Raw genomic sequence first — 23313 nt, 5'->3', positions numbered from 1 at the left:
TCGCATCCTGCCAATGGGGCGAGTATTTTGCAGGCGGCTGTCTGCAAGTACTTCAGGGGTTATGTCCCCCAAGCACTACGTGCACTTGGTAAAGGCTCATAGAGAGGACCTGACAGTATGGCACACGTTCCTGGCTAATTTCAATGGCAGGGCGCTGTGGATGTCGGGTCCAGTTAGCAACTTCGATCTGAAGCTGTACACAGATGCGGTGGGTTCTGTGGGTTTTGGAGCTTATTTCCAAGGTAAGTGGAATGCAGGGCCGTGGCCTCAGTCGTGGAAGGATGCAGGGCTTGTGAAGAATATGTTACTGTTGGAATTGTTCCCTGTGGTGTTAGCTGTGGAGTTGTGGGGGAATCTTTCAAGAATTGGAAAGTGAGGTTTCACAGAGACAACTTGGGGGTAGTACAGGTGATTAACAAGGTGTCAGCAGCTTCACCGCCGGGTATTACGTTGCCTACAGTTGAACGTGTTTATCTATGCTGTCCACCTCCCCGGAGTGGAAGATGTCATTGCTGATGCGTTATCTTGCTTTCAGTGGGACAGATTCCGGAAGCTGGCACCAAGGGTCCCTTGTCCGAATGGTAGAGGTGCAGCCTTACCAGTGCCCATCAATGCAGCCTTACCAGTGCTCAGCAATGCATCCTCATGAGTGCCCATCTATGCAGCCTCAACTGTGCCCAGCAATGCAGCCGCATCTGTGCCCATCTATGCAGCCTCACCATTGCCCAGCAATGCAGCCTCACCTGTGCCCAGCAATGCAGCCTCACCTGTGCCCATTCATGCAGCCTCACCATTGCCCAGCAATGCAGCCTTACCAGTGCCCAGCAATGCAGCCTCACCAGTGCCCAGCAATGCAGCCTCACCAGTGCTCAGCAATGCAGCCTCACCAGTGCTCAGCAATGCAGCCTCACCAGTGCTCAGCAATGCAGCCTCACCAGTGCCCATCAATGCAGCCTTACCAGTGCCCAGCAATGCAGCATCACGAGTGTCCAGCAATGCAGCCTTACCAGTGCCCAGCAATGCAGCCTTACCAGTGCTCAGCAATGCAGCCTTAATAATGCCCTTTAATGCAGCCTCACCAGTGTCCAGCAATGCAGCCTCACGAGTGCCCATGGAAAAGAGAGAGGAGACGAAGAGGAGAGCCAGCTGGATCATCAGACAGGCCAGTGTCGCCCGCTGTGGCAGCTTTAATTTGAAACACCAGGTGCCCGCCATCACACAAGCCCCGTCTCCTGGATCAGCTCTTACCTATGATAGACAGCACACGTCCCGGCATTGGACAAGTGTTCTGTCTATCGAACAAGGAGGCGGGACTTGTGTGATGGCAGGCACTTAGCGATTCAAATTAAAGCCGTCACAGAGAGTGACGCCGGCCTGACATCCCCCGTGTGTCGCACGGGGGGCGGACCGCCCCCCTCTGCCACAGCACAAGCCCAGGATCGGCCCTGCACCTGGCGTTGCCCCTGCAATCCAGGGACAACTGCGGGGACAGACTGGCTCCAGGGACAATGTCTTCAGTCCGGGGACTGTGCCTGGAAACCGGAGACGTTTGGTCACCGTAGCTTTATGGCACTCTATAAGGTGCATGAGGATCCAAGAGGGAGATGACTTTGATGTGAGACTCCTGCAGTGGCTACAAAATTTTAGGGTCACCGTACCACCAGGGCTAAATGATGTAACGAATTGTAAATCCTTTCTGTAAGTCTAGATTTGCATTACAGAGTTTGAGCAAAATTTAAATGAGTTGATGGTTGATTGTTTTGATGACCTATAATCTGCCATATTCTCATAAAAACTAAATAGTGTTCAACACGCATTAAATGCACAAATTTGCTGCAAAATGTACTTTATCATTTCCATTCTAGGTCAATTTCATTAGAAAACTGGTTATAAATTAGTGCATGTAAATAGTTAGGGCATTCTGGGCCAAATATTCTTACCGATTATGATTGTAAAGTGTTTTTCATGCTTTTATTTGTGATCCAGCTTTTGGTAGGGGTCCCTTGCAGCTACTGGATCCATGATAAGTGCCAGGGCACTTTATGTATAGATGAAGTAGTAAGGTGTGCCTTCTGCCTTGTGCATCTGTGGGCCAGAGGAATTGGTCTACCTCCCTGCCTCCCATGTGTTAATGGAAAGCATGGGCTTGTGGGTACCGAGCACACGCACCTTCAGCCCTTGGGCCACAATGACGTCAGATTTTGCATCATGACGTCATAAAGATGGCAATGGGAAAGCCTAGCTGCATGTGCTCAGGGGAACAGGAGAAGCGGGAACCACCATATTTAAGCGGAGTTCCACCCAAAAATGGAACTTCAGCTGTAAGTGAAGGTGACTCCCTGACATGCCACAGTTGGGCGACAGTTGTGATCGGGGGGCCATCAGAAGTGACGGGGCTCGCAAGGGTGTCCCGCCATTTGCCGTGATTCGGGATCGCAGGCAGAATCACAGCGATTCCGCCCGCGATCCGGGATGCCCAGATGTGAACTGAGCCACAAGGTTGCTTGTGATTCCGACTGGCTGGTTTGGCATGAATATCATAACTATGAGAGGGGAGCCTGTTTAATTGCATGTTTAAGTGCCGGTTCCCACTAGCGCGATGCGGGAACCAACGTGATTCCAGTGCCTGTTCCCGCATCGCATAGGACTTGCAGGTAGTTCACACTGCCCTATGCGAACCGTTGCGGGTGTCAATAGAAAGTTAATGACACCCCCAGATCAGTTCGCATATCGCAGTGCAAACTGTCAAATGGTGCAGGAATCTAGTGAGGACCAAAAAAAGGGTCCTGCACCATTTTGGTGTGAAAGCGATGCAAATTCAACCATACAATCTGTATAGCTGAATTTGCATCACATAGACATCGTATGTGATCTCCACAGCAGTGCGGTGCGAATCACATGTGATATCTAACATCACACCAGCTTTAAGCAAGGCAATATTAGGATACAGTGGTAATAAGGTTTATTTATCTCTTTACTGAGGGATAAATGTTAGATGAGTACTGTGAAATAGTAGCTGGCTCCTCGTTCAAGATACTAGATTTTTTTTTAGAAAAGCCATAATGGTTTTTGCTATAGTGGTTGATTCAATTAAGAGCGGGGCTAGGTGACTCTTCGGAGGGGTTTTATGCCAGTATACTATCAGGCAAGCTTATGGCTACCTGGTTGTGTGTGGTCAATGTGTTCCTAACTTGATGCTTTAAAAGACCCCTGCAGGTCACCAGTTTAGTGTTGTAGAGGTATAGTATTATTATGAATTTTATATATACAGTATCTCACAAAAGTGAGTACATCCCTCACATTTTTGTAAATATTTTATTATAGCTTTTCATGTGACACTGACAACACTGAAGAAATTACACTTTGCTACAATGTGAAGTAGTGAGTGCACAGCTTGTATAACAGTGTAAAAATAACTCAACCCCCAGCTATTAATGTCTAAACCGCTGGCAACAAAAGTGAGTACACCCCTAAGTGAAAATGTCCAAATTGGGTCAAAGTGTCAATATTTTGTGTGGCCACCATTATTTTCCAGCACTGCCTTCACCCTCTTGGGCATGGAGTTCACCAGAGCTTCACAGATTGCCACTGGTGTCCTCTTCCACTTCTCCATGATGACATCACGGAGCTGGTGGATATTAGAGACTTTGCGCTCCTCCACCTTCTGTTTGAGGATGCCCCACAGATGCTCAATAGGGTTTAGGTCTAGAGACATGCTTGGCCAGTCCATCACCTTTACTCTCAGCTTCTTTAGCAAGGCAGTGGTCGTCTTAGAGGTGTGTTTGGGGTCATTATCATGTTGGAATATTGCCCTGCAGCCCAGTCTCTTAAGGAAGGGGATCTGCTTCAGTATGTCACAGTACACGTTGGCATTCATGTTTCCCTTAATGAACTATAGCTCTCCAGTGCCAGCAGTCCTGATGCAGCCCCAGGCCATGACACTCCCACCACCATGCTTGACTGTAGGCAAGACACAATTGTCTTTGTACTCCTCACCTGGATGCCGACACACACGCTTGACACCATCTGAACCAAATAAGTTTATCGTGGTCTCATCAGACCACAGGTCATGGTTCCAGTAATCCATGTCCTTAGTCTGCATGTCTTCAGCAAACTGTTTGTGGGCTTTCTTGTGCATCATCTTTAGAAGAGGTTTCCTTCTGGGATGACAGCCATGCAGACCAATTTGATACAGTGTGCGGCGTATGATCTGAGCACTGACAGGCTGAACCCCCCACCCCTTCAACCTCTGCAGCAATGCTGGCAGTACTCATATCTCTAGTTCCCAAAGACAACCTCTGGATATGACGCTGAGCACGTGCACTCAACTTCTTTGGTTGACCATGGCGAGGCCTGTTCTGAGTGGAACCTGTCCTGTTAAACCGCTGTATGGTCTTGGCCACCGTGCTACAGCTCAGTTTTAGGGTCTTGGCAATCTTCCTATAGCGTAGGCCATCTTTATGTAGAGCAACAATGCTTTTTTTTCAAATCCTCAGAGAGTTCTTTGCCATGAGGTGCCATGTAGAACTTCCAGTGACCAGTATGAGAGAGTGAGAGCGATAACACCAAATTTAACACACCTGCTCCCCATTCACACCTGAGACCTTGTAACACTAATGAGTCCCATGACATCGGGGAGGGAGAATGGCTAATTGGGCCCAATTTGGACATTTTCACTTAAGGGTGTACTCACTTTTGTTGCCAGCGGTTTAAACATTAATGGCTGTGTGTTGAGTTGTTTTGAGGGTACAGCAAATTCACACTGTTATACAAGCTGTACACTCACTACTTTACATTGTAGCAAAGTGTAATTTCTTCAGTGTTGTCACAAGAAAAGATAATAATAAAATATTTACAAAAATGTGAGGGGTGTACCCACTTAACTTTTTTGATAACTTTTTGGTGATGGATTTCCTTTAATGAGACATCCGGGGTCTACAAGATCCTGGATGTCTCCCCTGTGCTCCAATGAATCCAATGCACTGCAATATATTCTTCCTTGGCCATGCTGGCCTGGAAAATTGACATGGGGACCTGGAAATTAGGTTTTGCATGTTGCTTCCGGGTCAGCAAAAGGAAGGGGAGTGGAGCGGAAGCATGCCTGTTCAATTCCCTCCTATCTACCCAGTGGCATTCTGCCATGCCGGTCCTGGGCCCGCAGATGGCCAAGCAGAGTCCGGGATACATGGCAAGGGAGTGTGCTTGGGGGTATAGAAGCAACCCGGTGCCTGTGGATGCTGGCATTTCTTTGAGGAAGCATGTCCTGCTGTGAGAAGATTCGCCCCCAGAGGCTGATATATGTGTGTTTACACTTACAGTACATACCAGTTATTACCATGTGTATTGTGTATGTTGCTAATTGTCTACTTAACCACTGGCCACCTGGCCACAGTACATTTACTGCGGCAAGGGGGCACCAGCAGGCAGGATCACATACATGTATGTGATCCTGCCTCTTCCGGGCTAGAGGCGTGCAGCATACTGCTCCACTGAACACAGCGGATTGCGGCTCCCAGTACCTGGCTATGCAATCACAACATCAACAAAGCTGTTCTGAATTAATTTCATTCACAACAGCTGTGATTCCTACAGTGATGTTGCAAAAGACCCACATCTATCACATGGTACCTGAGCCAATCACAGCACCCTGTACCATGTGATAGCTGTGGGCCAATCACAGCACAAAAGTGACATAAAGCCAGGTTCACACTTGTACGACAAATGCTCCGACATTGGGAGCTCATGTCACATGACGTGTGAAAATCAATGTTTCTCTATGAGAGCCATCTTAACTGGTCTGACACAAGTTGGTCCGATTTTGAAAATGCTCCAAGTCAGATCAAAGTTGGATCGCCGTCTTAACTGATCCGACTTTGGCATGCGACTTTGGCACGCCAAAGAAAAAAAAAACGGCATGGGTTTCCCCTCCAAGACCATACCAGGCCCTTAGGTCTGGTATTGATTTTAAGGGGAACCCCCACGCTGAAAAAACGGTGTGAGGGTCCCCCCAAAATCCATTCCAGACCCTTATCCGAGCACACAGCCAGGCAGGTCTGGAAAGGGGGTGGGGATGAGCGAGCCCCCCCTCCTGAACTGTACCAGGCTGCATGCCCTCAACTCGGGGGTTGCTTTGGGATGGGGGACCTGCGCCCTCCACGCCAAAGTACCTTGTCCCCATGTTTATGAGGACAAGGGCGTCATCCCGACAATCCTGGCCATTGGTTGTCGGGGTCTGCGGGCAGGGGGCTTTTTGGAATCTGGAAGTCCCCTTTAACAAGGGGGCCCCCAGATCCCGGCCCCCCATGTGAATGAGTAGGGGGTACATTGTACCGCCTACCCATTCAACCTAAAAAAAAGTGTCAAAAATAAAACGCAGTACGCAGGTTTTTAAAGTAATTTATTAAGGCAGTTCTGGCGTCGCTTCCGATTTCTTCCCCCTTCTCCGGCTCTTCTGCCTCCTTCGCTGATGTCTTCTGCCTCTGCTGGTTCTTCTCCCCTCTCCGGGTCTTCTCCACTGATGTCTTCTAGCTCTTTCCAGTTCCTCTCCCTCTGTCCGCTGTCTTCTGCCTCTACCGGCTCTTCTACACTGTCTTCTCGCTCTTTTACCATGTCTTCTCTGCTGTCTTCTCCCTCCGTCGTTCTTCCGATGTTGACTCGACGCTCTCTACCGCTCTAATGCTGGGTGCACGGTGTGCCAATACTTATATTGGCATGGGGTGGGGTCACCGAGTGATGTCATCCGGAGGCCCCGCCCCTTATGATGTCACCATCTGGGGCATGATGGAGTGGTGACGTCATAATGGCGGGGCCCCTGGATTACGTCACCTGTTGACCCCGCCCCATGCCAAAATTAGTAGTGGCACACTGCACACCCAGTATTAGAGCGGGAAAGAGCTTCGAGTCAACATCGGATGAATAAGAGAGCAAGAAGACAGCAGAGAAGACCTGGCAAAAAAGCGAGAAAACAGCGGAGAAGACACCAGAATGGTCAAACATTCCCAGAGACACACTGCTAAACCTTGTGGACAGCCTTCCCAGAAGAGTTGAAGCTGTTATAGCTGCAGAGGGTGGGCCAACTCAATAATGAACCCTACGGACTAAGACTGGGATTCCATTAAAGTTCATGTGGGTGTAAAGGCAGGCGTCCTAATACTTTTGGCAATATAGTGTTCCATAATTTGTAGACTTAATGTGTTTTTTGGGGGGTTTTTTTAGCATAGACTTTGAGCAGAATACATTTTGGCCTAAATATACTGTATGAAGAATATGGACAGAAGGTAAAAATATATATATTTTTTTCAAAGTTTATAGCGCAAACAAAACAAAAAACCCAGTGGTGATTAAATACCACCATAACAAAACTCTATTTGTGTGAAAAAAAGTATATATAAATTTCATTTGGTTACAGTATTACATGACCTTGCATTTGCCAGTTAAAGTTGTGCAGTGCTGAATAGCAAAAAATGTCTTGGTCATGAAGGGGGTAAAACCTCCTGGAGCTGAGGTGGTTAAAAAAATGGGCTGCATTTAGATCAGCAAAAAATCCCTTAAAGTCTTAAAATATGGCATTTAGGAGTCCATTTACAAGAGGCCTAGAAGACTCACTGGCAGGATCAAGTGATAAAATTATGCTACAAGGTTTACTGTTATGTTAATGCCTTTAAAACACAGCATTATATAAAGTATGTCATCTTTGATTTTGCCTATAGTTCCACTTTAAGATCACAGTATATTGCCTTACCATTTTAAACATATTGCTTGCAGTCGGTTGAACATTTCTTCTGCAATAATTGTGTCTGTCAACAATCAGTTTTTGGACTTCAACATTCTCAGTTGATAGTGATTTGAATGAATCTTGTTGATTGTTAGCCTGGGAGGGTGAAAATAATTAGGTTCATAATTGTTATCTTAATTGGACAAATATATCTAAGAAAAAGCTTTGTACCTTTTTTTAAACGCAAGTATATAAGGATGAGGCAAGGTTCCCACGTGACCATCGCATGATAGCAGGCTGCCGGTCCAATCAGCTGCAGCCATAGAGCTCCCTGCCTTTCAATCTCACATTTCAAAGTGATAGGAATGCTGATGTGCAGTTTGTTTTATTCCAAATCCAAAATTCGGATGAATTTTTGGTAATTCGGATGTATCCGAATTTTTGAATTACAATAGTAATAAATTTAAACTAATCCGAAATAGCGAGATGAAAATTTCATAAGAAATTCGGATAGTTTTGATGAGAATTTGGATAGTTTTCGAATAGAATTCGAATTGTTTTCAAATTTTACTCTATTATAGTCTATTAATTTATTTTCTATTCTATTATTTTCTATTATATTATAATCTTTTCTATTCTATTGCTTAATTTTTTAGTCTTTTTTTATCTATCTATCTATTTTTCTCTTCTGAAATTCAAATTTCAGAAGAGAAAAATAGATAGATAGATAAAATAGACTAAAAAATTAAGGAATGGAATAGAAAAGAATAGAATAGAATAGAATAGAATAGAATAGAATAGAAAATAATAGAATAGAAAATAAATAAATAGAATATAATAGAGTAAAACAGAACAGAATACAAAAAAAATGGAAAAAAAACTGAATAGAAAATAAAGGTAACAGAATAAAAAATAAAGGAATAGAATAAAAAATAAAAGAATAGAATAGAAGAGAACAGAAAAAATAGAATAAAAAAAACAATACAATAGAATATACTAAAATAGAAAGAATATAACCATCTTCCAGAATTTGAATTTCAAAAAGAATAACTTCAAATTCGAATAGAATAAAAAAGAATAGAATTGAAAATTAAATAATAGAATAGAAAAAAACAATAGAATAGAAAAAAATAGAAATATAGCCTTGCTTTGTGCACTGGTCCAAATCATTTGGTGGAGGGGGGATTATGGTGTGGGGTTATTTTTCAGGGGTTGGGCTTGGCCCCATAGTTCCAGTGAAGGGAACACTTGAGGTGTCAGCATACCAAGATAATTTGGGCAATTTCATGCTCTTAACTTTGTGGGAACAGTTTGGGGATGGACATTTCCTGTTCCAACATGAATGTGAGCCAGTGCACAATGCAAGGTTCATAAAGAAATAGATGAGCAAGTTTGGGGCGGAGGAACTTGACTGGCCTGCACAGAGTCCTGACCTCAACCCGATAGAACACCTTTAGGATGAATTAGAGTGGAGACTGCGAGCCAGCCAGTCAGTGCCTGACCTTGCAAATGCGCTTCTGGAAGAATGGTTAAACATTCCCATAGACACACTCCTAAACCTTGTGGACAGCCTTCCCAGAAGAGTTAAAGCGTTTATAGCTGCAAACCATGGACCAACTTTATATTGAACCCTACAAACTAAGACTGGGATGCCATTAAATTTTATGTGCGTGTAAAAGCAGGTGTCCCAGTACTTTTTTTTGTTTTTTTGTTTTTGAAAATATTTATTCAAGTTTAAATATTACAACAGCGTTCAGACAAAGAAAAGTAAACAATACATGCTTACAGATTTCCAGATTAGACAAAAAAGAAAAAGAAAAAAGAAAAAGGAGAGCAAAGACTTGGGGAGGTAAGGGTGGCTCTAAAATCGCTGTACATTAGTGCTGAACCTATGATTTTACATATTACATGGACTCATAGATATTAGATACCGTTACAGGATTACAAAAAGGAGTAGGGGATTGTAGAAAGCCCCTTAGGAGATGTAAGTAGGCATTCCTCTGTTGGGGTAAGGGGGTTCACTGCCCACTTAGGAGCTAGAGTCAGGTAGCTTTAGTTTGCCCAGAGAGTTAGTTAGATTTGCCTTGGCATACCAGGTGATGTATTGGAAGGTAGCATAGCATCCAGCTTTTCAAGGTACAGAAGTAATTTCAGATCTTTCTTCACCGTAGAGAGAGAAGGACTGTGAGTAGATGTCCAGGCTCGCGTGACGACTCTCCTAGCTGTCAAGAGACATAAGTGAATCCATGGTGTCAGGGGTATTGCTTTCCCTTTGTTTGGGGTGTCTGAAACCACATGTGAGGAGTGACTGAAAAGACAAATCAGCGGATCTTTAGGCAATTTTGTGGACGTAATACCATAAATATATTGAATTATTTGATCCCAAAAAGCCTGGATTGAAGTGCAGGACCAAATGCAATGTAGGAGTGTCGGCCTGCTAGCGTTGCACCAGGGACAAACTGCAAGAAATGGGTTTGCACAATCCATCAGGGCAGCTATAAACGCCCTGTGCATAATTTTAAATTGAGTCTCCCTCCATTGTTCATTGGTAATGATCTTGCGTACAGCCTTGTATCCTTCCAGTATTTGTGTAGTGTCCTCCAGTTCTGGAAGATCCTTAGACCAAGCTTTCCCAAAGGAGTGCCCTGTGGAAGACGTAGTGTGTTGCAGAATTTGGGAATATAGTATCGAGAGTAAGTTTTCTGTTGTACTGCCTTGTCAACCACTGGATGAAATAGGTTGGTTCTCGTCCGGCCCAGTTGTGATTTAACAAAAGCCGCCAGTTGAAGATAGTGGAAGTGATGGTGCCGGGAAGATTGTATTGTTTTGCGACCACCTGAAAAGGTTGGATGTTGCATGTGCCTGGGTAAAGTAGTGATGCTGCCCGGGTTAGGCCCAATGTAGACCATATTAGGAATGCTTCATGTGCCATTCCTGCGGGGAACAGTGGATTGCCTTGTATTGGGAGGTGATTTGAGATAGTATATGCCACCACTGTGTCTCTTGTCAAAGAGTTGCTTCTCAGACAAGGAGGCAAGGTCTTGAGAGGAGAGTGGAGTACTGCCAATAGGTATAGGAGGGAGACCAAGGCCGCCTTTAAGGCATGATTGGAATAGTTGAATCTATGTAATAACCAGTCCATACCCTGTCTAAGGAGACATGAAAGGTTGTACAGGCGGAGGTCAGGTAGCCCCACTCCTCCCTCGTGTTTCGAAAGATGTAATTTGTGTCTAGCAATGCGCGGTCTCTTGGATTGCCAAAGAAAAGTCATCAATACCTTGTTGAGGTTTTGGATGTCTTTGTGTTTAAGTAGCAGTGGAAGTGTTTGAAGGGGATATAGCAATCTGGCAAATGAGACCATTTTGTATAAATGGCATCTTCTGAAAAATGATAGCGGGAGAGTCCTCCAGGCCTCCAGCTCCCTTTTAATCCTATCAAAGATGGGTGGATAGTTAAGGTGGTAGAGAGAAGAGGGATCCCGGCCTATTTTAATACCTAGGTACGTTATGGAATGTTTTGCTACGTGTAATGGGGAGGATTGGGTCCAACGCTGGAAGTGTGTCAATTGTAGTGGAAGTACCTCACTCTTAGTGAAATTAATGCGTAGTCCCGAGCAGTGGCGAAAGTTAGAAAAAATATCTTGAATAATAGGGAGGTCAGTGGGCATGGCCGAGGAGAAAATTAAGATGTCGTCTGCAAAGAGTGCTGTTTTCATCTGAACGTCTCCAATTTGGATTCCTGAAATGGGTGGTCATTAAGTAATCAGGACAGTGGTTCTATGGCTAGATTGAATAGTAAGGGAGTAAGAGGACACCCCTGGCGCGTTCCCTTTGTCAAATGGATCGGGGCTGATATGTTACCTGACATCGCTAGACAGGCTGTGGGGGCAGAATACATTGTTTGTATAAAATTTGCTACTGGACCTATGATCCCAAACTTTCTCATTACCAAAAACAACCATTGAAAGCTGATATTATCAAAAGCTTTTTCGGCGTCAAGAGAAAGAATGCGCCGGGTGGAGTGGGGAGTATAGAGGCTAAGCGGGATGCAATGATTTTGGACAAAATTTTTGAGTCAACATTAATAAGGCAGATGGGGCGATACGATCCCGGGAAAGTCAGGTCTTTTACCTTTTTTGCCAGTAATTTTATGAATGCCATAGACCCCGTAGGGAGACATGGCCCACCCTCCCATATACCTGTAAAGATTTGTTGTAGCGTTTGTGATATGTATTCCCTGGTTAGTTTGTAAAACTCCGTTGAATACCCATCAGGGCCAGGTGCTTTGTTGTTTGATAAATGTTGGATGGTGGAGAGAATTTCAGTCAGGGAGATAGGAGCATTTAGGGAGTCTAGTTGGGCATCTGATAATGTAGACATTTTGACCGAGGCGAGGAGGGATTGTGCTTTGTTTAAGTCGATTGGGTCCTCAGCGTAAAGTTGTTGGTAAAATTCAGTCAGCAGGGCAGTTATCTTTGATTGGGAGGTCGTAAGGGTCCCTGCACTGTCCCTTAATGTTGTAATGTGGGTAGGGGTATATGCCTCACGGCAGAGATTATCAAGAAGTTTGCCTGCTTTATTGCCATATTTATGTAGATGGAGGGAACGGTAAGAGATCTTTATCTGTTCTTTTTGTTCTGCCCATAGGTCAAAACATCATTTAGCAGCTAGCCATGCCTGCCAATTCTCCAGAGAGTGGTGTAGGGTCAGATCCACTTGAGCTTTCCTTAGAGCAGTGTTTGCCTGGCAATATTGCTCTAAAGAGTGTTTTTTATATTGGGTAGTGTAGGAGATAATTACACCCCGTAAAATGGCTTTGCCTGTCTCCCAAAATAGGTTGGGGTTGGATATATGTTCAGCATTAGTGAGCACATAGTCATTCCATACCTCGTTAATTGCATGCCGAAAGTCCTCATTGTCTGCTAAATACGATGGGAACTGCCACGGGGGGGGGTATTGTGGGGTTTGAAATCGTCCAACACTACCACTATAGGGCTGTGATCGGAAATTACTATTTCCGAAATTGCGGAATCCTGTACCTTCGGAATTAGGGCAGAAGTGCAAAAGAAATAGACTATGCATGATAGAGTGTCATGAGGTGAAGAATAGAAAGTGTATTCCCTATCAGTAGGATGGTTTAGACGCCAAATATCAGACAGATGTAATAGGGACATTGTAGTGGCTAGTAATGTAGCGGGCTGATGGATAGATGATGAGGGGGTGCCTACTGATGGGCGTGGTGATGATTTGTCTTCATATTTGTTCATAACACTATTAAAATCCCCACCCACTAGGTGAAGTGTGTCTGAGGAATGAAGTACCCACGAGGAGAGGTCTTGGAAAGATGCAGTACCCGGGGAATTGACTGCATATATGTTAGATATGGCTAGATCTTTTGAGGCAATAGTTAGATGGATCGTTAGTTTGCGGCCTTCTTGGTCTTTGTCAACTGATCTAATAGAGTATGGCAGGTTTTTGTGTAGAACGATGATCACCCCTGCTTTGCGTCCTAATGCTGGGGAACCAAGGACCTCACCCACCCATAGTTTCTTGAGGCGTTGGAAATCTTGCTCACCAAAATGGGTCTCCTGAAGGAGGGTGATGTCTGCACGCATGCGTTTTAGATGACGAAGAATTTTCATCCGCTTGTTTGATGACCCTTAACATTCCACGACACTATCTGCATGCTGGATACTGAGACAATATACAGATTATACGGGGGATACCACCACCCTACAAGTGGAGAAAGAAAAAAGAAAAAGAAAAAAGAAAACAAAAAAAAGAAGAAAGGGACAGCACGTGAACCTTTCCTCAAGTTGTAATTAACCCTTGGTCAGTAGGGACATTCGATAGTTAGGGAGTGGATAGATCACCCTAGCGAACTTAGTTTGGTGACAGCAGAAATTGGGAATTATACTGCGTGAGCAGAAAGGGGGGATAAGTCAGTTAAGTGCTAACCAGGGGTATACAGAAAAAAAACAACAACCGACTGCAATTATTGACTTCACTTTTTTCCGTGTGAGAAAAAGAAATCTGAGGAGAAATCAAAAAACGTACACAGGAGAATCTAGCTTTCATGCCCCTATCAGATGGGTTTTGGTGTCATGCCAATATAGGGCTTGCTCTCAAAACAAAGTGAACTAGAGAGAAAGAAACCAAGGCATGATGGTAATTTTAGCCCTCGCCCCAGATTTCCCACCCGATCTGCATCTTGGTAGGGAAGCCGACACCTCCTGAGTACTAATACAAAAATGGTACAAAATTTCAAACATAGCTCTCCAGCTTGTAAACCTACAGGGAGGAGAGAATATCAAGTAAACAAATATACTAACACCACGAAATTAATGGGCACAATCCTGTCCCATGCGGCATAGAGTGGGGCAGTTCCTAGGTCAACGTATACCTGACCTTTGAGGGAGAGATGCATAGCGTTCCCGCTTAGATGGATAATAAACTGGGCTGCTTTGGTGCTTGGATAAGTTCAGAGCCAGAGAGGAAGGAGCAGAGGGTGTGTCGTCCATAATACTGGTGGAAGCCATGTCCTCCACCAGCAAAGATTCAAAATATTGCTGGGTGTCTGCTGGGGATGAGAAGGACATCTGGTCGCCTTGAGGGGATTGCAGGCACAGAACAGCTGGGTATGCCAGGGAAAATGTTAGATTGTGCTGGTGTAGCTGTGTGTAAATAGGAGCAAGAGCTTTTCGCTGTTTAGAGACCTCCACTGGGTAATCAGCAAATAGTAATAGCTTGTGGCCATCTATGGAAAGACCCTTAGCTTTGCGGTAGTACTGTAGAAGAGTATGTTTTTCTGCATAGTTCAAATATTGTACAATTACCGGTCGGGGCTTGGGCTGGTGGTCTTGCTTTGGGCCTATGCGATGAGCTCATTCCACTACGCAGGGGTAACGAAGACCCAGAGCTTTCGGTATGCGATGGCCGCACAGCTCCATCAGGCAGGTCGTCTTGTAGGACTCAGGAAGGCCTATTATATGCAGGTTGTTCCTGCGGGATCGATTCTCGAGGTCCTCGAGGTCCTCGAGCTTGCCCATCAGCAACTGGGGTACTCCTGCATGTGTGGATATAGATGCCGACACCTGATGTAGACGTTCCTCCACTGAGGCTATACGCTGCTCTGCCTCCTGCAGCCTGTGCGTCTGGCTATGTATGTCTTGTCTCAGCTGCTCCATGCCATGCTGGATAGCCTTGTCAACTGCCTCTGTTATCATGGGGGTGAGGAGCTGAGCTACCGCTAATGCTATCTTGGCATGTGTCGCCTCTGTGTCATCAGGGAGATGCAGAGCCTGTGAAGAGGGAGGCTGGGCTGAGATATTCTCGGCTGGGATAGCGGCCGCCATCTTAGCCGCTACGGCTGCTGCTGGCTCGGACATGCTGCAGGGAGCCTGTGTAAGGCGGGGAGCAGACCGCTCCACAAAATGGTCCATTCACCCCTCCGGATTGTAGTGGTGTCTGCCGCTCGCTAAGGCTATAGCTGTGGCAAGGTGTATGCGGGCAGATGAGCGGGGGGGGGTGCGGGAGCTGAGGCAGTTCACTCCATGCTCATGCGGTGCCGGAACCGGAAGTATCCCAGTACTTTTGGTAATATAGTGTATGTAGCCAGGTGCTGACTAACTTTGCCTGTGTCATTGTGGGACATTCTGCAACACCAGCTGCCATGAGCCTGTTTTCCTCTAGTGCTCAGCCTGGACACTGTCATCTTCTGAATGCAGAGCAAGCAGAGACCACAGCTGAGAGCAAGGGATTATGGGATATGTGGTCCGAGGAGCCAGGATTTGCATTGGAGCCAGACTGCTGCAAGCTTCAAGTTCCAGCCTGCTGGAAGAGAGAGAAGAAGTCTGGGTGAAGACATAAATAGCCTGGTCCAGGGAGGAGTCCTACTCTTGGGACCATGGCCTTCAGCTGAAAGCAGGGACCTGGCCGCTCCGGGGGTTGCCACGGCCTAGACAGCATGGAAAGTCTCCAGCGAATGAGCGAGCAGATCCACCATTGCCAGCTCCCTGTTGACCAAGTGACTGTCGGGGGTCACTCTCATCAGTATTGGTACAGTTACAGCAGAATCCCAGCGCCACTAGGAACATGGCCAGGCAACCTTCACTGGTTGCAGATTCTGGGACATCCTATTCCCATGAGCCTTGGTATCATCAGGATCATCAGGATTGGTGAGTGGGCAGAAGTCCACTCTGTGTACACCCTACAAAGACACTGCATACCGACACCTTTATCCCATCTCTTTACTTTAAAGCCTTAAAACGGAAACACTTTGCACGTGCTATTTTCTGTTGCTAGTCGCCATTGCACAGCAATCCTTCTGGGCCCTTGTTGAGCTAGCTGAAGACACTGAACATCTACACCACAAGGACTCCTCCACTCTTCTCCCCCCCCCCCCCCCCACTTAAATGACTCTGTGCACAATATCTTCACACTTTAAGGGTAAATCTACTCAGGGATTAAGTATTGCATTTCTTGTAACCTGTTGTTTTATAATTGTGCGATAAAGACTATTGGGCCCATGGTATCAGGATTTGAAGAGAGCAGTCTGACATGAAAGGTTATTCTCTTCCCTTTTATACCTGGGGTCAAAGGTTCATTCAGGACTTACTGGTTACTACTTTTGACTTATGGTAATTTACTTTGCAATGCATACACTTTGCATATTTACCAAGAGTAAGAGTTTTACACTTAAAGATATCTGCCTAAGTCATTCTTGTTCTTATCTGCTTGAAGAATCTTATTAAGTAAAATACGTGTTTACTTTGCTACAGTCTTGTGTAATTGCATTATCGCTTTGAAATATGTCCGAACCCAGGGTGTCAGAGGTGGCGGGCGGCTTGCAAGGTCAGGGCAACCTTTGGGGTCAGTCATCTTCCAGTGGCCCTCATAGGGGTGGAGCTACATGTATGTAGTATGAGCAGCACAAAGAGACAGACTCCAACTCCTCTCCTCCCCTTCTCTTGCTTTGGTCCAACACCACCCTCTGTGTTCCTCAGCTTAAGACTGGCATCAAAAAATAAATATCTCAATTGTGTAGTATGTAATAAATACATTTATATAGCTTCATACAGTATTCTACTCACAGGGCAATAGGTCCCTTTAAATATTTCAATCCTGGAGTTGAAGGATATGTAGTGCTACTCCCTAGAGGGCTGCTGGATTTTGGGTCCCCCTATTCCTGCACAGCCAGGTAATATGCATTTTCTAACTTCCACACAGTCAAAAAACAGTAACCAGTCCATGGACTTGATTTTGTTGTTTTATTGAGGGAGAACAACTTGGATAGGGATGAGGGAGTATAGGATGCTCAACTTGACACAGCAGAACAACTTAAGGACAAACTTCCTTCTCTATACAAAATTAGATCCTGGATTGTAATCCCTTCGGAGTGATATCAATCTCTAATGGATCACTAGCAAAATTTTCTCTATCAGGAGTCTCCTTGGTGAAACTCTCAAAAGTCCCAAACTTGCAGGAGCTCTATGTCTCCTTGATATCTTTTCATGTGTCAACACTGAAGAAATGACACTTTGCTACAATGTAAAGTAGTGAGTGTACAGCTTGTATAACAGTGTAAATTTGCTGTCCCGTCAAAATAACGCAACAATTCTTTTTTTCAGATCCTCAGAAAGTTCTTTGCCATGTGGTGCCATGTTGAACTTCCAGTGACCAGTATGAGAGAGTGAGTAGTGAGTAATAAAAACCTGGTGAGCCTTCCATCTACCTACAGCACTGGGATCGTAATATTTAAAGAGGCTTATTGTTCTGTGAGTAGAATACTGTATGAGGTTTTATATCTTTAATTAGTACATTGCTAGATGGCAAATGAAGATTAACATTGGTAAATGTAAGGTATTGCACTTGGGGTAAAAATATATACACAAGTTCCTTATTGTGGGGAGAACCTCTAGGGGACTCCAGGATGGAGAAGGATCTAGGGATCCTAGTAGAAGACTGAGTAACAGCATGCAGCGTCAAGCTGCAGCTACCAAAGCTGGCAGAATATTAGCATGCATTAAAAAAGGATTTACTCCAGGGATAAAATGATAATCCTGCCACTTTATAAAACTCTGGTTTGGCCCCATTTGGGGACCTCAATTATGATGAATGACTACAAGCGCTAAATTTATTCTCACTGGAGAAGAGACGCTTGAGAGGAGATATGATAGTGATATACAAATATCTCAACGGTGATCCCAGCGTAAGTATGAAATGTTTCAGTCCCAGGGAGTGTAAGAGGACACAGGGCCACACGATGAGACTGGAAAAGATGCGGTTTAACCTTAAGCTGCATAAGGGGTTTTTCACTGTCAGGGCGGTAAGGATATGGAATTCTCTTCCACAATCGGTGGTGTTGGCAGGAAGTATGGTTAGTTTTAAAAGACTCTTGAACGTGCATCTTGGCAAAAACAATATATGGGGATATGGGAAATCAGGTTGAACTGGATGGACTATTGTCTTTATTCAACCTTACCAACTATGTAACTATAGTACTCTATGGAGATATTTATGTTTTGATGCAGGTCCAGAGCTGGGGAACATTGAGTGTGGTGTTGAATCACAGCGTGAGAAGTGAAGGAGAGGAGTTGCAGTCTAAAAAGGGAAAAAAAGAAATGGAATCTGGAAACTGGAAAGGCTCCTCACCAGGCTCCAATTTATAGAGAGTTTATTGGCACACCACAAGACAACAATGAATACATTTCATGTGTTTATTACACCTCATTAAAATGTAACATCAGATAAAGAGGAAAAAGAACCTTTGGTGGAGTCTGGCAGGAAGATGCTGGTATACGCATTATGGCCAGGTTGGATATTTGGGAAAGTGTTTCATGACTCACTTGTTTATAAAGGGTCATGACAATCTGGTAAGCCTTTTACCTATTTAGAAAGGACAAAGCATGAAGGTGGAAACACAGCTGCAACTTTTATAAAGTCAAATACCGGCTGTGTTTTTTTTGTCTTGAGGACAACGTATCACTGGCTGTACTGGACTCACAGTACTTTTGTATTCTACTTTTATTTGAATGGGCTGCCCTAACACATTTAACACTTACTGTAACACAACACATGTCAATGTATGCATATAGGCGTGTTATTGGGCCTTTAGAATCTCTGTAAGATATACAAGGCCAGCAGGCAATTACACATGAAAGTGTCCATCTACTGAAATAAAAAAAAACCCTTTTTGATGGATTCTGCCTTTTACCAGGCACAATATAATTGCCGAATAGAATAAAAAAATCCATACATACCTGTAGAGTATTAAACACGATCAAGGAAAGGAATGTGATCAGCTTCATATTTCCCTGAAATATATATTTTAATGAATTAAATTACACAGGACACATTATCTGTATACATATACTAATGAACATTAAAGCCGAACTACAGGCAGGCAAAAATAAACGACTTAGGTACCTATATAAAAAATCATAACTTATATTTCAAAGGCAACAGCTATTAATACCTGAGTTACACTTGATTTTAGGCTCCTTCAATCCCCCTCTCCCCAAAGCAGCATTAGACTGGGAGAGGGAGGGGCACCACTAGGAGCCAATCAGGTGTGCTCTGTTCACATGTGCTTGCAAGGAACATGCTCATAGAAAGAGAGAGCAGAGAGATTACCTTTTTGGGCTGTTGCTGCTCTTTCACTGCCTAGCCACAGACTGGAGACAAAGAGATGAGAGGCAGAGAAAATCCAGGTCACCAGGCTGTGTGATAGTTCTGGGTAAATGTCAGGACTGGATGTACAGAAATACAGATCCTAAAGTGACAGCTGTTTAGTGTTTTAGTGTTTGTGACAAACAGCAGTGTTAACCACTGTTCCATGATACCATATCAGCTGTGAATAATCTTTATTACTTGTCAGTCAGTTAAGTAGTAGTACAGGTCGTTAAAGTTTTCATTATACTGAGGAGGAAAAAGCCAAATTGTTCTGGTAGCCATGTTTTTTGCTTGCATATGGTAGGTCCACAGTTGGGCCCCTTTCACACAGGTGGCTAGGGGGTGGCAAAAAAGTTGGCTGAGCCACAGTTTTATGTTCCCCCTCCCTCCCAGCTGCTCATCTAAAGGCTAAACAGCCAGCAGAGGCTGTTCGCATGGGATTGTGAGACTACAGCTAAATAGAGTATCCACATCCAATAGACCAATGGTATAATTCAAAATAACATAGTAAAGTAACTAAACCATTCAAACACAACTGACAGTGGGTACTACTGAGGCTGATACCATATAGGGAAGCATAGATGGAAGGACCCTTGAATCACGGTTCCAGGACTCATAAAGGAAAGAACAGCAGAAGCTCAAGGTATTGAATTTATTCTTCTCCTCAGTCTTCACAAGGGAATCGGGGGGCTTCAGTAACCAAAACTGCAATGTTTATCCTCATAACATGTCACAGGAAGCACCCTCATGGCTAACAGCGGACAGAATTAGAAATAGACTTGAAAAACTCAACATTAATAAGTCACCAGGACCAGATGGCTTGGACACGAAGGTCCTTAGGGAACTCAGTCAAGTAATTGCCAGACCAGTGTTCCTAATTTTTATGAACAGTCTACTGACTGGAATGGTACCTGCTGATTGGAGAAAAGCCAACGTAGCACCAATATTTTAAAACGGGCCAAGATACATCACTGGGAATTACAGACCAGTTAGCCTAACATCAATTGTGTGCAAGCTCTTTGAGGGGATCATAAGGGACTATATACAAGATTTTAGTAATGAGAACGCTATCATTAGCAGTAATCAGCATGGATTCATGAAGAATCGTTCTTGTCAAACCCATCTATTACCTTCTTTGAGGAGGAGAGCTGCCATCTAGATAAAGGAAGGCCCATAGATGGGGTGTATCTGGATTTTGCAAAAGCATTTGATACAGATCCCCATAAACATTTACTGTACAAAGTAAGGTCCATTGGCATGGACCATGGGGTGAGTACATGGATTGAAAACTGGCTACAGGGGCGAGTTCAAAGGATAGTGATAAGTGGGGAGTACTTGGAATGGTCCGGGGTGGAAAGTGGGGTCCCCCAGGGTTCCGTCCTGGGACCAATCCTATTTAATTTATTCATAAACGACCTGTATGATGGGATAAACAGTTCAATCTCTGTATTTGCGGACAATACTAAGCTAAGCAGACCAATAACTTCTCCGCAGGATGTGGAAACCTTGCAAGAAGATCTGAACAATCTATTGGGGTGGGCAACTACATGGCAAATGAGGTTTAATGTAGAAAAATGTAAAATAATGCATTTGGGTGGCAAAAATATGAATGCAATCTACTCACTAGGGGTAAAACCTCTGGGGGAATCTAGGATGGAAAAGGACCTGGGGGTCCCAGTAGATGACAGGCTCAGCAATGGCATGCAATGCCAAGCTGCTGCTGCAAGCAAAGCAAACAGAATATTGGCATGCAGTAAAAAAGGTATTAACTCCATAGATAAAGCAATAATTCTCCCACTCTACAAGACTCTGGTCTGGCTGCACCTGGAGTATGTTGTCCATTTCTGGGCACCAGTCATCAGGAAGGATGTGCTGGAACTGGAGAAAGCCAAGGGCAACAAAACTAATAAAGGGACTGGAAGATCTTAGTTATGAGGAAAGGTTACGAGCACTGAACTTGTTCTCTCTGGAGAGGAGACGCTTGAGAGGGGATATGATTTCCATGTACAAATACCGTACTGGTGACCCTACAATAGGGATAAAGCTTTTCCGCGAAAGGGAATTCAATAAGACACGTGGCCATTCACTAAAATTAGAAGAAAAGCGATTTAACCTTAAACTGCCCAGAGGTTTCTTTACTGTAAGAGTTGTTAGGATGTAGAATTCTCTTCCACAGGCAGTGGTTTCAGCGGGGAGCATCGATAATTTCAAGAAACTATTAGATAGACACCTGAACGACCACAACATACAGGGATATACATATAAATAAAATATATAAAATCACACACATAGGTTGGACTTGATGGACTTTTTTCAACCTCACCTACTATGTAACTATGTAAGGTGCCCCACAAAGTTTTGACTCAAATCTGGTACAAGGAGACTCAGCTGTAATAAAGGTTGGAGCTTATAATCTGCCATTTTTAATGATGAAGAGGGAGTGTTTTTGCCCCTGAAATGCATTTGTTTACCAACAATTAAACATATTTTTGACTTTTTTATGTGGGTTTGGTCTGGTGGTCCTTTCTCTAGTTCTACTGTTTGAGCTATCATTGGGTGCTTAGCTATTGAGCTTGCTTTAAGTTTTCCTTCATTTAACTTCCCAGTTTTCAGTGCCTCTTTGACCATGTTGTTCAGGATTTTTTTCACTGTCTGTGTTCCTGAGAGAGCAATTTACCCCTATCATTTGTCGTAGTGACCGAAAGTGAAATCAGTAAATGTTACAGTTGTCAATGGAACAGGAGATGAAAGCAAATCTTCCAATGAGCACACCTGTTTCAGTGACTGTCTAAGAGGGGGTGTCCCTCATTCTGAAGAGATTTCTGATTTGTTCCTAGTGTGTCTCTAGGACAGGAAATGAGGGGAATTCTCCCCAACAGGACAGACAACGAAACAAAACCAACCCCCTCTCCACTCTTTTCAAAACTGATAAACAATGTTTATTGATACATTTTAAATAATGGTATAAACAATATGTTCAACCTCAAAAAGTGGCACATTTCATTCTCTAAAGATCCCTTCTTATAGGAAGGGACCAAGAAAGGGGAAAAATGGCTTTATATAATCATACTCAAACTAAATTATTCCTTACACTTTAGTACAGGCAATTAGGAAAAAGGCAAAACATAAGTAAAGCAGCTGATGTCTATTACAGTATATATTTAAAGGGTAAGTGCACCCCCAAGCTGTTATTTCAGTTGCTGTGGCAAGCTATCCAGTACCTTTTTATTTATTTTGGGGACACTAGCCATAACATACCCTTTCATAGTTCTTGACTCTGTTCCTTTTGATTTTAGAATTTTGGGACCTCCCCATAATAACCATGGCAGGTCAGGCCCTGGAACTCAAGAGCAGATTTCTCACCATCAAAGTGCTTGGGTGATGCAAGGAGCCATTGGAGGGGTTTATTTTCTAGCAGTTACCAAAATATCATAGGCAAGTTTTGGGTGGAATGAAAATGTGAATGATAAAAAAAAGTCTTGGTATAAAGTCATAGAGCAAATCCACAGATGGACAGCAGAATTGGTGCAAGACTTGACGGATAAAACATTTCAGGGGGCGTGGTTTGCCTTGAGGGAAGATGGCTGCTTGATCCTCTGGCTCCCGCTCACCACAGCCTAAAATCCGCTCTTAACGGGGTTTACCGATACCATCCACCCTTCAATAATGGGAACCTCCTCCCGTGGAGCATCACAGAGTAGATCCCGATCCCCGAGAGAAATCGCTGGCCGTACGAGCCAAATGATACCGGAGGTCTTCCGGACACAGCGGACAACAATGGCGACTTCTCTTCCCGCCACATCCTCCTCTCCAACTCATACACAGCCTCACTCCGCTAGAGCCCACTATGCCCTCTCACCGTCAGCCAAGCCAAGCTTACAAGACCTGCAGGCGGTGGCGGCAGACATCAAGGAAACACTGTTCTCG

General features: G+C 44.3%; 1 long non-coding RNA gene across 1 annotated transcript in view; it reads left to right on the top strand.

Moving 5' to 3' along the window:
* LOC141139239 (uncharacterized) overlaps positions 1 to 21859 on the top strand; it is a 260035-nt gene extending 238176 nt beyond the window's left edge. The window contains exons 2-3 of the long non-coding RNA XR_012243738.1: positions 17343 to 17489; positions 18246 to 21859. This is a non-coding gene — a long non-coding RNA (uncharacterized lncRNA). The remainder of the gene's footprint in view (positions 1 to 17342; positions 17490 to 18245) is intronic.
* The last annotated feature ends 1454 nt before the right edge of the window (positions 21860 to 23313 follow it).

This window comes from Aquarana catesbeiana, linkage group LG04 (assembly GCF_042186555.1).
Source record: "Aquarana catesbeiana isolate 2022-GZ linkage group LG04, ASM4218655v1, whole genome shotgun sequence".
Taxonomy (NCBI): Eukaryota; Metazoa; Chordata; class Amphibia; order Anura; family Ranidae; genus Aquarana; species Aquarana catesbeiana.
This window is presented reverse-complemented; position numbering and strand designations above follow the sequence as displayed.